The following is a 14,433-nucleotide window of genomic DNA, read 5'->3' on the forward strand; positions in this document are numbered from 1 at the left end:
AAACAACCTTTTCATCCAGCTATTGCCTTAGAAAATGATCAAAGAAAGAAAGAAATTTAGTCTTAACTCTTCAGCTTTGTTTTTTCCTGTTTTCTTTCAGCACATCCTAAACCAAGACTAAACTGTAATACCTGCCATGGAAATAACATTATTAAGCTGAGAAAGCCATGAGGTTTCTAGATGCTCAGAGATGCATTTTTGATTTTTTATACAAACCTTTTCACCCATTGTCTTTACAAAGTATATGATCAGTGAAGGAAATTGTCTTACTCTTCAATTTTTTTTTTGCATCCTTTCAGCACATCCTAACTGACCAATAACTAAATTAATAGTAATAACTAAATGTAATAACTAAATTAAGCATGGAGCTGCTAAACATCCAGAGGCCATTGGGTTATAGATACTGTGAGGTGCATTTTAGAGCTTTTTTTTCACCTTTTGATCCAGCAATGACTTGAACAAAATCATGCGTATAGAAAAGAAATTCAATCCTACTTTTTATTTCAGAAAAGGATTAAATTGTATCTAGGTTTTGAGGCCTAAACACCACTTCACAATAAACTGAAGGCAAATGCACTGAGGATACGTATATTGTATCTGGTAATAGTACCTACCCCCCACCTCAAAATGGGTAGCCCCTTTCTGTGTATCCCCCTATGCTGTAAAATTGGGCAACATTAAAACATAAATGCACGCAGTCATACTTTAAGCTGCTGCTGTCATATGTATGCCTCCTCATCCCCAAACCCCAAAAGTCAGCCATCCTCTGTGTACCCTTTTAATGTCAGAATGGGACAAAATTGAAAAAAAAAAAAAAACAAATAGAACATAACATATTTGCTGACAGACATATATAAACAGCATGTTTATTTACTCGGCCCAAAAAGGTAGCAACCTGTTTATACATCAGATGTTTGATTGTGATGAAAATAGAAAAAAATTATAACAATAACATTTCCAACTTGTTACTTCTAGAGACAGTACAGTGCTCCTAATCAAGCTTTACTGACCCTCTGTGCACCCTCTAAAGTTTGTAAGGAAAGTTAAAGAAAGAGCACACTGTCCCCAGTCCAACACAATATATACTGACCTTTGAGGTTTGGGAGGAATATTTAAAAAACAATGGCATTGTCCCTGCCCCTCATATGTAAAAAGACCTTCTATGTATATCCATGAATAGGGCTGGCTTTAGACTAGGTGGAGTTCACAGCAGAGGTGATTTCTAAGCCCCATGTCAAAATCCACATATACAGCCTCGGTGTTTTGTTAGCGATAACAAACTGAGCAAGTGACATACGGGTCAGTTTAATCCAGACAGCCCCCACCAATCAGTTCTAACCACTTTTATGTATAATACAGATGCTTGATCATGATAAAAAGAGGATAACTTCTTCTTCTGGCTTTTTCCCGGTTAGGGGTCACCACAGCGGATCACTGTCCACTCATGATTGGCAGTGAAGTTTTACGGTGTTAAGTTGCCAGCCCGGCACTCAACCTTCCACAGGAGGCACACATACACACACACACACACACACACACACACATACACCCAAGGCCAATTTATAGTGTCCAATCCACCTACAGCATGTCTTTGGGATGTGGGAGGAAACCGGAGCAAGCCCATGTGACCCCAGGGAGGACATGCAGACTCTGCACAGAAGGCACCCCAGCCGAGGATCAAACCGGAGAACTCTTGCGGTGAGGCGGCAACGCTAACCACTGCACCACTGCGGCCGCCTTTCAACTTTGTTCCAAACAGTTGTCACACGTTAAAATATGGCATGTTGCTTCACATAACGACATTAGTCCTGCACAACCAAAACAATAAGCGAACAGCAGCAGACAGTCATTTTTCTCCACAGTCTTGTTGTTGTTGTTGTGTCTTTTGGCTTTTCCCGGTTAGGGGTCGCCGCAGCGGAACTCCAGTCCACTAATGATTGGCAGTAGATTTTTATGTGCCGAGTTCCCGACCCTGATGCACAACCTTCAATGAAGGTACGCCCATTCACGCATGTCTCCACCCAGAAGACGCTCTAGCAAGTTGTCTATTTTACTTTTCACAAATGCATACTAGTCCTGCTAATCCATATTGTGACTGTTTAAACAGAACAAATGACAAGAGGTTTACTTTCATAAAACCAACCTTAACCCCACCCAGCAGTTATAGCTACCACATCTAATGGCTATATGATATTATTTCACACATACCTATGAGCTATACAGATTTTCACAATAAAATCCAGATTTTTGTCTCATATTGTCTGTTAATATGTCGAGAAACCCCCAAAAAAACAGATACAGGGTGGTATCCAATGAAACGGAGCCTTGATAATAAAAAATGTCTTTACTAAGTCCAAAAGACAATGATGTAGACCACAAAACGAGTAACAAATACAAACAAAACCACAATGAACAAAATAAAAGTAAAAAGTTAAGCGTGGAAATGATGTGGGTTCAACAATTAATTAATTGGTTAGGTGTGTATTTAAAGAGTTACTAGCCAGCATTTTATTGTTCTGAAGAAGTCTAAGTATTGACGAAAGCGCTTAACTTTTTACTTTTATTTTGTTCATTGTGGTTTTGTTTGTATTTGTTCTTCGTTTTGTGGTCTACATCATTGTCTTTTGGACTTAGTAAAGACATTTTTTATTATCAAGGCTCAGTTTCGTTGGATACCACCCTGCATCTGTTTTTTTTTTGGATTTTTAGTCTGTTCCTCATAAAATTTGTGGTCTTCTGGCAAATCAATGAGGAGTGAAATCACTAAATAATGACATAGAATTGAGTGTCAGATTTTACACCCTTCCAAACATGTATGCTAACACAAATCCTATTATTCTAGCAACTTTCTCAGTTTATAAGAGCAATACTTAAAATATATCTCTATTTTTGGGCCTTTGCCCACTGACATCACCTTATTATTTTTTGTTTAGTCCAGCTTTCTTGTTAAGAGATTGAAAGGTATGCCTCCATAGTCTAATCAAATAATTTGCCGCACTTTAAAGTATTCCAATCTAAGTTGCCCTACACAGATCACAAAACATATCTGGTTTATCGCTGTCAACATCATTGTACAGTAACGGCACTTCTCTCACCGCACAATTACTTCCATCTCAACTGTTCATACAAAATAAGCATTTCCCAAGTATTGGTGAATATATCTGATTGATCACTATGCCAATATTATTGTAAAATTAATAATGATATTTCTCTCACCAATGTCCAACATCCAGCACCCTTTTCTTTCAAGGAATGTCCCTGCAGTGTCTCTGTCCCTTCATGTTCAAATACTACAAGAAAAAAAAAAGAACAAACTTGTTCAGGCACATTCATGCCTAAATTTGAAAGTTGTGAGGTCTTACAATCCCATTAACTTACAACGTTTAAGATAACATGAAACAGATAACTGAAGCATTTTAAAGCAGCATTATTCTAAAAAATAAATACATTACCAGAGAAAGATAGCCCCTACAAGAATGGTGGCATGGCACCTAAGGCAATTGCCCAATTCACATATCTGTAAGGCTGGCACTGAGTACATATAGAACTAGCAGTATATTCACAGAATGCAGAACAAATATAACTAACATAGCCAGGTGCTGTTACTTATATCAGAACCAAAAAGATCAATAACAGACCAACTGGTTAAGCTTAGAGTTTTTTTATTATGATTTAATCTTTCAGCTGTGGCAAACTAGGCCATCATAATATAAGTTTTTTGACTGAGAGTAGGGAGATGATGTTCCAGACTAGGCCAATGTGGTTCTGAACATGACATCACTGTACACATTACAGCCTCTTGATTTTTTTACATGTAGGTTGTCCTTATATGAGGCAGTAAAGAAAGGATGATGTCATTTTGAACCCAGTTTTCTGGAGAAGTTGACCAAGGATACAAGGGCCATAAAGCAGAATTCAGTATGTAGCAGTAAAAAGTAGTTTAAATGTATGGCCATAGTAGTGATAGAAGTATTTTACAGTAGTGCAGTCTTAGTCTTGTACCTACAATTAATATAGTGTAATTACAGTACATTTGTTCAAACCTTTCTAACAGACATGACAGGAAGCCAGAACAGATAACGTGCTTAGAATATCCTAGAGCAGTGGTCTCAAACTCAATGGCTGGATGAGGATAAGGCCACTAAGCTAAGGGCTCGAAAGATGGTGACCAAAACAAGCCAGACTGATGGCAATCCCCTGACAAACAATAAAGCAGGCATTCTGAAAAAATAACATACATATAGCAAACATAGAAATCATATTTATACACACACACACATACACACACACACACACACACACACACATACACACACGCACGCACACATATACACACGTATTCATACCAGCAGCAGCAGCTTCAAGTAGCTCGTTTCATACACCAAGTAATCTGAAACTTGTTTAGATAAATTCATACCGCACTGAACATACTTCGTTTTACTTAGACAGCTTCACACATGCAATTTTGTATTTCATATACTAAGCGATTTGTGCATCATATAGAGACAATGCTGGTTAGTCATGCTGATGTCCAAGTGATACTGCTATTGTTCTGTTTTGTAGTCCAGAACATCTCTCTCCTTAACTGGCTCCACAGCATACCTCTCATCCTCTCAGTGCAAGAAATTTAGACAAAACCAAACATAATGGAGGGACAAAGGCTCAAAAATAGGGACAGATTTTAAGTATTGTTCATATAAATGTAGACAGTTGCTAGAATAGCAGGTTTTGCATTTTTACATATGTTCATAAGGATATGAAGTCTGAAATGCAAATGTCTGTCATTATTTAGTATTATTTAGTGACTTTATTTAGTGACTTCATTGCTCAACAATTTGCCAGAAAACCACAAATTTTATTAGAAACAGATCAAAAGCATGAGGTAAAAATCTGGACATTCTGCAAAAATCTGGACAGTTGAGAGGTATGCTCCACAGTCAAGCTAGTGAGAGGAGTTGTTAAAGGCAATCCAAGCCACAAAAACAAGCATTTGTCAGTGTGGGTCAAATGGAAAACCTTGCAGTCTTTTTTAACAACTGCAAGAAAGATAATGCAAAACTTCATGCACCAGATTGCAAGTGTCAACAATGTAGACTGCAGGCTGGGAGTTTAAGATCATAATCTTGGATTTGTATAATTGGTGAGGAATAATCTGATATGGTAAAGACTGTTTAGCAACTGATTACATTACTTAACTGTAGTTATAATTTGATATTAAAAGTATGGAATGTTGTTGAGTATAATTCCAAGTTACATTAGGTTGTCTGCATAAAGAATTTCACCCCATTCACTAGCCACCCTGTGATATTAAGATTGGCTCTAGATGATGGCCGCTCTTCATGTGACACCCTAACCCCATATGCAAAGATTGGAAAATGGTGGTTATAAAAGGATGGAACTGAGATTTACAGCAGGCGTGCTTAACTTTCTATAATAACTATTTTGAAAAAGAATGGAATTCCTCTTTCTAACATTAAGATTGAGAAGGGATGTCTTGAAACATGTCTCCAATACTGAGCACATGGCTTAGACATTTTGCTTGTAAATTTGTGATTTTTTGAAAGGCAAAGCAGTGCAGTCTTGCCTTCATTCTGTAAATGTTGACATAATGTTCAAGAAAAAAACAACAACAGGTCAGATTCCAAAAGAGTTATTCTTAGTGTTAGTCAGCCCTGATTCCAAACGACTTAAGTGACTTGCTTCAGTGTAAGACCTATCTATAAACCAGCTTATAATGGGGAGTAGAATCCAAAACATCTGTTCTCAGAGTAAGTGGTCACTTACACTGAGAGCAAGTCTGTTTGACTCTGGCCCAACATGTAAACTAGATGTGACCAGAAGTGAGGAGCATTGTGGCACGTCTCTGTGGGAAAAGAATGCAAAGGGTAGTGACTGTCTCCAGTTATAGTGAACCTTCCTTGCTGATAGACAGTCATTAAGCCAGCCTAGAGTATTTCCATCCTGTACCTGAAAGTCTGTTTCTAAAACCAGCATCACTTACAATGTCAAAGGATTTCGATATGTCTAAAGAGATCCCTGATGCTATTTGCCCTTTGTTAAGTTCTTTGATAAATTCTGCCATAATGAGAAGGGGAGTGTTAACAGAGAAACCTCTATAATCTGTTTTGTGATGTTTTAAGAATTTTGTCCTCCTCTAGAACTGATACAATTAGTAAAGAATGAGTTTTCAGTATTTTTGGCAATGGAATTTAAGATAGATATTGGCCAATAAATGTTGGGCTTGGTGAGGTACTTCCTTTATGGAAGTGGATTATGTGAATTTCTTTCCAAATGGGAGGTAATATGTCCTCTCTGATACTTTTGTTAAACAATATGTTATGGTGAAAAGTTAAGCAGTGAGCTGGGACTTTTAGGAATTTCATTTGGAATCCCTAGAACCTGATACTTTCTTAATTCTTTGTTTTCTGCAGCAGCTTTCTGACTGCAAAATGCTAACCTCGTTTAACTTTAACTGAAGTAATATTTATAGGGTATGTTTGGCAGCATCAGCATTGGATGGAGGGCACCAATAACATTTTGCACAGTCTTTTCAAAATAGTTTCTCAAGATTTTCAGCAATATCTGGTTCAGAAGTGGGAGTGGAGAGGGGTGATGCAGCATAGCTGTTTCCTTTTCAAAGGGGAAGTTAATAGTTCTCCAAGAACATGTTTCCAATTTTTTTCTATAGGCTGCCACCATCAGAGTTTCTCTTTGTGATCACAGTTAGCACTTTCACACTCTCTTCTTAGAATCCTATAAAGCTCAAATGCAGAATTACGTTTACAGTGGAAATACTTATCTCAAGTGTTGTTGAATCAAACCATGAGGGTATTCAGGGTGTGGGATATCCACGGCTAAGAGGTGTGCTTAACTCTAAACAACTTAAAAGGGCATATGGTACCATCCAAGATTTTCAGAACATACACCTGACTCCAGCTGATAACACTTATCTGCAGGTCTAGATAATCACAGTCAATATTATTTATTCTCCTTTGGTAGAGGTACTTGTAATTGCTGGGCACTTTACTTTGCCACTGGATAATGAATATGAGATTGTAGTAACTTAATCAGTCTGCTAGGATACTCACTAAGCTAAATCTGGATGGATGGACGGATGGATGGATGGATGGATGGTAGGAAGACAGGTATCTATTCCATTGTGCTTTCTGTATTGGTTTTCTTGTCTGTTCTGGCTGGAGAAATGATTACCTGGATAAGACTGTATAGGTAAAATAAGTCTAATGATGATGGAGAGGCCCACTCAATACTGACATCTTTTGTACATATAATTTCAGAGTTGTTGTTATTCATTAGCCAGGACTGCATGCCCTACAGGACCATGAGAGTTTGTTTCAGTGGCATATAAAATACAAGCAGTTGGTGGAACTTCTGGGAGCCAAGTAATTGTTGATGTGCATGATTTCATTATGCATATTCCAGTCCTTGCTGAAGCTGCTTAGTGTCATTAGATGAGTGAATAGCATTGCTGGCTTGTGGTCATCACAAATAATTAAGTAGGAGATTCCCATAAGTAAACATGTTCAGAACAAGGACAGCATGTCAGTTGGAAGCAATAGATGTAGAAAAAGCCAAATAAGTCAAACGTCCTGTTTTCTTGGTTCAGGTTTAAACAAATGGTCCCTGGATCCTGTTCTTGGTGCAGCTCAGATTGAAATGCTAGTTTTTTTGTGCACTGAAATCACACACACAGCCTGCCTGCTTGTAATAGTCCTGTGAATGTCAGATAATAAAACATTCTTAAAAAAGATACTGTATGAAGTCTTGTCTATTTCTGTTTGTGCTGTTATGTACCAGAAAAGAAAGACATGTAATGAGAATTTTAGAGTGCAGTTAGTTAAGCTTGAAATCATTCTCAGATTTCTCCTCCCCAGTGTAACCTGCATTTTTTATTTGTTTGTGTTAAGACATTTCAGCTGTACTATTCAGGCCTAATGGCACAACATAAAGCTAGTCCACAAAAAAACAGTACAGCAAAATGATAGGCCCTATAATAGAAAACTGAGTAGCTTTTGTTATTACAAATACACAGTGACTTTTAGAATCATAGATCATAGGAAGTTACTAGGCTACTGGCCCTGAGGTTCTTATAAGCCTAGCCAAGAATTTAGCCCATGTTTTCACAAGTCAGCACCCAAAGCCCCTGTCCAGCAAAGACACAGGTGGAATTCCAGGGGTGTATTTTTTTGCTTTCTATCCAGCTATCTAGGTTACACTTAAAAAGGGATAATGAGGTACTCTACTTGACATGCAGAGGGAGTTTATTCCACAGATGGGGGAGTCTCTGAGATACAAATCTGTACCACCAACAAGTTCTATTGATGCCACAGACCAGGTTGAGGTCACACAAGTGGGTTACTCGAGTGGAGCATGACTTGTGGAAATGCAGCAGTCCCATAAAGGCGGGGTCTGAGATTGCTTTGTATGCCAAACAGAGGTCACCTCTGAGGAGTCTGTATGAAACAGAGTGGATGGACAGGGCTTTTAGCCTATCTGTGTAGGATAGATGTTTGAGGACCTGGATTCTCCTGGTGAGGAACCTCTGTGGTCTCTCCAACTGCTGCATGTGCTTTGCAAGGTACATGCCAAACGGGGGAACTGTACTCAATAATTAGCCTTATAAGGGAAGAATACAAGGATGTTATGACCTCTTTGTCCCTGGATGGGATACCCTTACTTATGAAGTGGGCCATGAAGAAAGCTTTCTGTACAACAGAAAAGTTAAAAGTCAGGTTGCAATCAACCTGGGTGCCAAAATCCTTCATGACTGACTGCGTGCTTAGGACATTGTAATTAAAGTGAATTCAGCTTGAGGCCATGTTTCTGGCGCTAGTCATTTGTTTAGGTGAGACCCTCTTGGAGGACATCCACATCACTTGGGGAATTGATGATCATGCCCAGCTTGTATTCATCTGCAAACTTGGTTACCCATAGCCCATTGGTTTTGGGCCACACATCAGAGAAGTATATCCCAAATAACAGAGGCCCTAAGACCGATCCCTGGGGTACATCACTCATTACAGGTCTACAGCGTGAGGTGACTTCCCCTCTTTTGATTAGGTGGATTCTATCAGTGAACCAGTTTGCTACCCATCTGGTAACATATGGGTCGATGTCTAGTTGAGAGAGTTTATCTATTATGCCTGAATGGGGAATAGTGTCAAAGGTTTGGCCAGGTTAAGGCTGGTGGTGTGCACCGTCTTCCCTCACTGTGGCTTTGGTGACTGTCTCATAGAAGTTGACCAGATTTAATAGACATGACCTCCCCTTGACAAAGCCAAACTGTTTGGGGGTGGAGTGTTTGGAGGTTGCCAATATCCCTGTTAATGAGGTCCATGATAATCCATTCCATGGCCTTGCAGATCAGGCTAGTTAGGCTGATGGGTCTATAATTTCCCAGATTGGTGGATGCTCTAGCTTTCTGTAAAGGGATGACAGCGGCTGTCCTCCACTCGGCTGGGACAAAGACAGTACTCAGGCTTTGGTTGAATAGGGTGCCTAATGGTATAGCAAGTTCATGCCTGAGTTCATGTAGGATGCAGCCTGGGATGTTATCGGTTCCCATGGAGGCTGTAGTTTTTGCCATTTTTAATTTCTCCAAGTCTTTTGGGTTTCTAATACCATGACAAGAATGGACCCCATTCCTAGGACAAAGTACAGTTAAAGTTCATGAAATTAGTATTGTTTCACTCTTTGATGTTTGCCAAAATTACTCTTTGCAGCACCCGCAATGTGTCCAGTAATGATTCCTTCTGCAATTCGTATGGTGTTACATGAATTGGTAACATATCTAAATATGATTGTCAATTCTTTTTTATAAGTCCAGTTGCTCCTACTACTATTGGAACTCTGGGTATCTTTCTTCCACATGACTCTCGTTTCTGCCTGCAGATCAAGGTATTTTATGACTTTGTGTCTGTCTTTATACAAGACACTGTAGTCACTGGGTGTGGCAATTTCAATGATCAATGCTACTTTTGTCTTCTTTTCTTGGTCCACTATATCTGTTTTTCTAGCATCTATCTTTTGAACTGTTGGTATTGGGTGATCCCATGTGATATAAACTTCATAATTTTCTATAATTCTTTGTGGCTCATGTTTCCAATGTTTTTCAGCCACTTTGATACCATAATGTTTGCACAATCTCCAGTGTAACAGTCTCTCCACATTATTATGCCTTTTAGTATACAGTCCCTCTGCAATTAGTGCATCACAACCAGTAACAAGGTGTGTGACTGTTTCCAATTCAGCTTTACAACACCTACATATGTCTGTTTTTCCCACATGCTCAATGGACTTTGTAAACCAGTGTGTATGTAGCCCACTATCTTGGGCTGCCAATACTAACCTTTCATTTCTTGATGTGAATTCACCTCTCCTTAACCATTCCTGCGTTTGTTCTTGATCAACATTACGCTCTTCCAAAAGTTTTCTATACTTGCAACTATATTTGTTTTTTCCACATTTCTTGCCTTCTCATCTGATCCTTCACCTTATATTCTTTCTTTTTTTTAAAACATTCAGTTGCTGCCTGATTTTTATCCACTTCTGGTTTGATTTCCATTCCTGCTTGACGTTGATATGCTTCTGCTAAATTAAGAAGAGATGTCATCTTAGATTTATTCTACTCATGTTTCAAAACTTTCACTACATTTGGATCTTGTGAGGTCAGTAGATATGTGTGGAGTCCCACGATTGCAGATCTATGCATGTAATCAATTTCAAGGAGGCTCATCCCTCCGTCGGAATGGGGAATATATAATCTTGGTATACACTCATTTTTATAAATCATTTGGTAAGCATGAAGCATCCTTCTTGTTTTAATATCCAATCTATCCAACACTTTTTGGGGCCAGTCAATCACTCCAAAACTATAAGTTAGGACAGGAAGAGCAAATTGATTTATGACTTGGATCTTGTTCCTAGATGTCATTGCTGTTTTCAGGATTAATTTAATTCTTCTAAAACCTTGATGACATCTCTTCTTAATTTAGCAGAAGCATATCAACGTCAAGCAGGAATGGAAATCAAACCAGAAGTGGATAAAAATCAGGCAGCAACTGAATGTTTTAAGCTAAATGCCAAAAAATGTATAGTCATACCCTTTGGTAAAAACAAGGTAACCCCATGTTACCACATAGGTGGCAATCCATTAAGCACAGAAGAGGTTATCAGGGACCTGGGGACCCAAGTTGACAGTAACCTTTCTTTTGACACTCACATTGCCAAAGTGGTTAGGAGGACCTTCTACATTGCCCACCTGATTATGAAGGGATTCACATCCAGATCAAGGGAGGTCATTGTTCCCGTGTACTCTTCACTTATCAGACCAATGATTGAGTACAATGCCCCATTCAGAATGTATCTTACCTGACACCTGCAGCAATTGGAAAGACCCCAAAAGTTCCTCACCAAAAGGATAAAGGGGCTGAAAAATATGCCATATGCTGCCCGACTGAAGAAACTCCAGCTCTATTCAGTCGCATACCTTCTGCTCAGAGGTGACCTGTGCTTGACATACAAGGCCATGTCCAACCCGGAATTAATGGACATGCTCCACCTCAAAAAATCCAAATCCACCAGAGCCACAAGAGCAAGAGACTTAAACCTCAACACGGATATAAATAGGATGTGCTGGGGGGACAGATTCATCACCCAGAGACTCCCTATGCTGTGGAACAGAATCCCGGTCCATGTGAGACAGAGCACCTTGCTGGCTCTGTTCAAGAGGAATCTTGACCAGTGGATGGGAGATCGTAGGTTTACCCCGGGGATCATCTCTGTATCACTGCTGGACAGAGGCACGGCAAACTAATGCGTATAGTATTCTTCAACCTAAGGGGTGGTGAAAGCCACACAACTCTGGCTAGGCTTATAAATGCCCTAGGGCAGATAGCCTAGTATGAACCTATGAACCTATAAAGTATTCCTTACTGAGCTTTATTCGCATTTGTTCACTATCTTGGGCTGCCAAGATCCTTCATAAATTCCCAAGTATTTATACACTCCCTCTTTCTGAACTTCTTTTATATCACATTCTTGTCCCAAACTGATGTTTTCCTGGTGCTGCAGTTTTCCTTTTTTAAAGGTTGCTTTTACACATTTATCAAGACCAAATGACATTCTAATATCATCTGAAAAAGTTTTAACAACCTGCAGATGTGCTTTCAGTTCCTCATCTGATGAGCTATGCAGTTTTAAATCATCAACAAAGAGAAGATGAGAAGTCATTAGACTTTGTTGTTTTCTAGAAGCCAAATTGTAGCCATGGCCTAAGCTTTTAAGTAAACAGCTTAATGGATTAATGGTAAGGCAGAATAGCAACAGTGACAGAGAGTCACCCTGGAATATCCCCCTTTGGATTTTTATCCCTGGGATAATAATCTGTCCTTTACCATGGCTTAATTGCAATGTGGTCTGCCACTGTTTCATAGTTACTGTAATGTAATCAATCAGTGTAGGGTGTATCTTATACATTTTTAAGCAATCTTTTATCCATGAATGTGGGATACCATCAAATGCTTTTTTGTAGTCAGTCCATGCCAGACTTGGATTTTTCCCCTTCTTACAGTTCTCCACTATACCTTTGTTTAACAACAAATGATCCTTTGTTTCATATGACTTTCTTTTATTGCCCTTTTGTTCTACTGCAATAATTGAGTTTTCTTCTAGATGACTATAAACTATTTTGTCGTCAATTCCCGTGTATAGTATTTACGTATTTGGAAGACAAGTTATTGGTCTGTAATTTTTAGGGTAGCTTGCAGGTTCACGCTTAAGTAAGAGCATTGTTTTTCCTGTTGTTAACCAGTGCAGTGTGTGTTTGGAGTGGGCATATAAATAGTTCTTACTCGTGGCTAGATCCTCGTGCAAAGAAGTTAATACTTTAAGCCAAAAGTTAGATACTGCATCTGGGCCTGGAATTTTCCAGTTAGAGGCTTTTTTCAACTTTGTTTCAATCTCTCTGGATGTTATTTCATCCCATTTAATATCTTGTACCTTTAAACGTCTTATTATTTCTTTTACTCCTTCTATCCATTTAGCATCTTTGTTAAGTTCCACAGGATCTTCATAGACTCTTCTCCCAAATGTATCTACTTCCTCTTTTTTGGCAATCTTTCAATTATTTTTACCTTATTTCCAATTCTCTATAAAACTTCAATAAATTGCTTATTTTGTGCTTTTCCCTTATATTTATCTTCATATCTTCTAAGTTTTTCCACCTGTTTTGAAATTTTTAATTTGTTATCTCCAATAGTGCATAATAGATACTGGTCTGTTCTAATACTGTGCATTGCTTTTATCACATCTATCTTTCTTAGTATTTTTGTTGATCTGTTCCCTCTTCTATAATCTTCTAACAGTGACACTTCTTGTCTTAGCTGCTTTATAGTTTTCTCTGTTCGATATTTCCATGATGGTATTTGCTTTCACCCCCTCTTTTCCCTCACTACCCTGTGTTCCATGGTAGAACTTTATCAGTTATTAATTTAGCTGCAATATATCCTGTTTACTTCTATCACATGGATCTCTATGGACAGTCCTAATTACTGTGTTCATTTGTTTTATCAAACTTCTGACTTTTGGTGTTTTATTAATCTTCTGCAGTCTATTTCTCTGATTGATCTTGATATATCTGTCTTTGTCTATTAAATCAAGCAACTCTTCTCTTAACTCATTTTCTTCTATACTGAGGGCACATCCCTTGTTTTCCGTTTCCTGCGGGCATTCTATAGAAAGTTCTATTGCATCTTCCTGTGGCATATTCTCTTCAGTTTCATCCTGTGTCATCTGTTGTTCTGTCATATGGGAACTCACTGGCCTATCACTCCTCAACATTGACTGCATCAGAGTTTCCACGGTTTTCTGTTCCTTTCCTTGCTGTCTAGCTTCAAGTGAATGTTTATACTGGTTTTCTGTGGAAGGCTCCAAAATATCTTGATATGGCACCTGACCAAATGTTTCCTGTTCCACTGTTTTCCCCTTAATTTGGATATTCATTGGTCTATCCTGTTGTGGTGCTTTTTGGATTCGATTTACTACAATGGAATCTTCTCTTTGCAGCTATTCCATAACCTCAATTTCTATTTCTTTTACTTCTCCATTACTAATCTCTTTTTCTACTTTTCCTCTTAGTCTTCTTATTTTTTGTATTGTAAAGTTTTCCATATCTGGATTCCTTTCCCTATATTTTTCTTCATATATCTTTGGTGCTGCTCTTTTTGCACTGGTTAGTTTGCTTTCCCCTTTGCATAAATATTACACCACATTAAATCTCTTTTCCTTTCCCATGTCCATATTTCTTCTTCACGTCTCCTGATCTTCTTGCTTTTCCTTATTCTGGGGACTCACTCCATCATGCTGTGATGTAGTCTGTTTTAGACTTTCTACATTAAATCCTTCACTTTGCAAGCA

This window comes from Protopterus annectens, chromosome 1.part0 (genome assembly GCF_019279795.1).
Source record: "Protopterus annectens isolate FY-2018-M chromosome 1.part0, PAN1.0, whole genome shotgun sequence".
In the NCBI taxonomy this organism is placed as follows: domain Eukaryota; kingdom Metazoa; phylum Chordata; order Ceratodontiformes; family Protopteridae; genus Protopterus; species Protopterus annectens.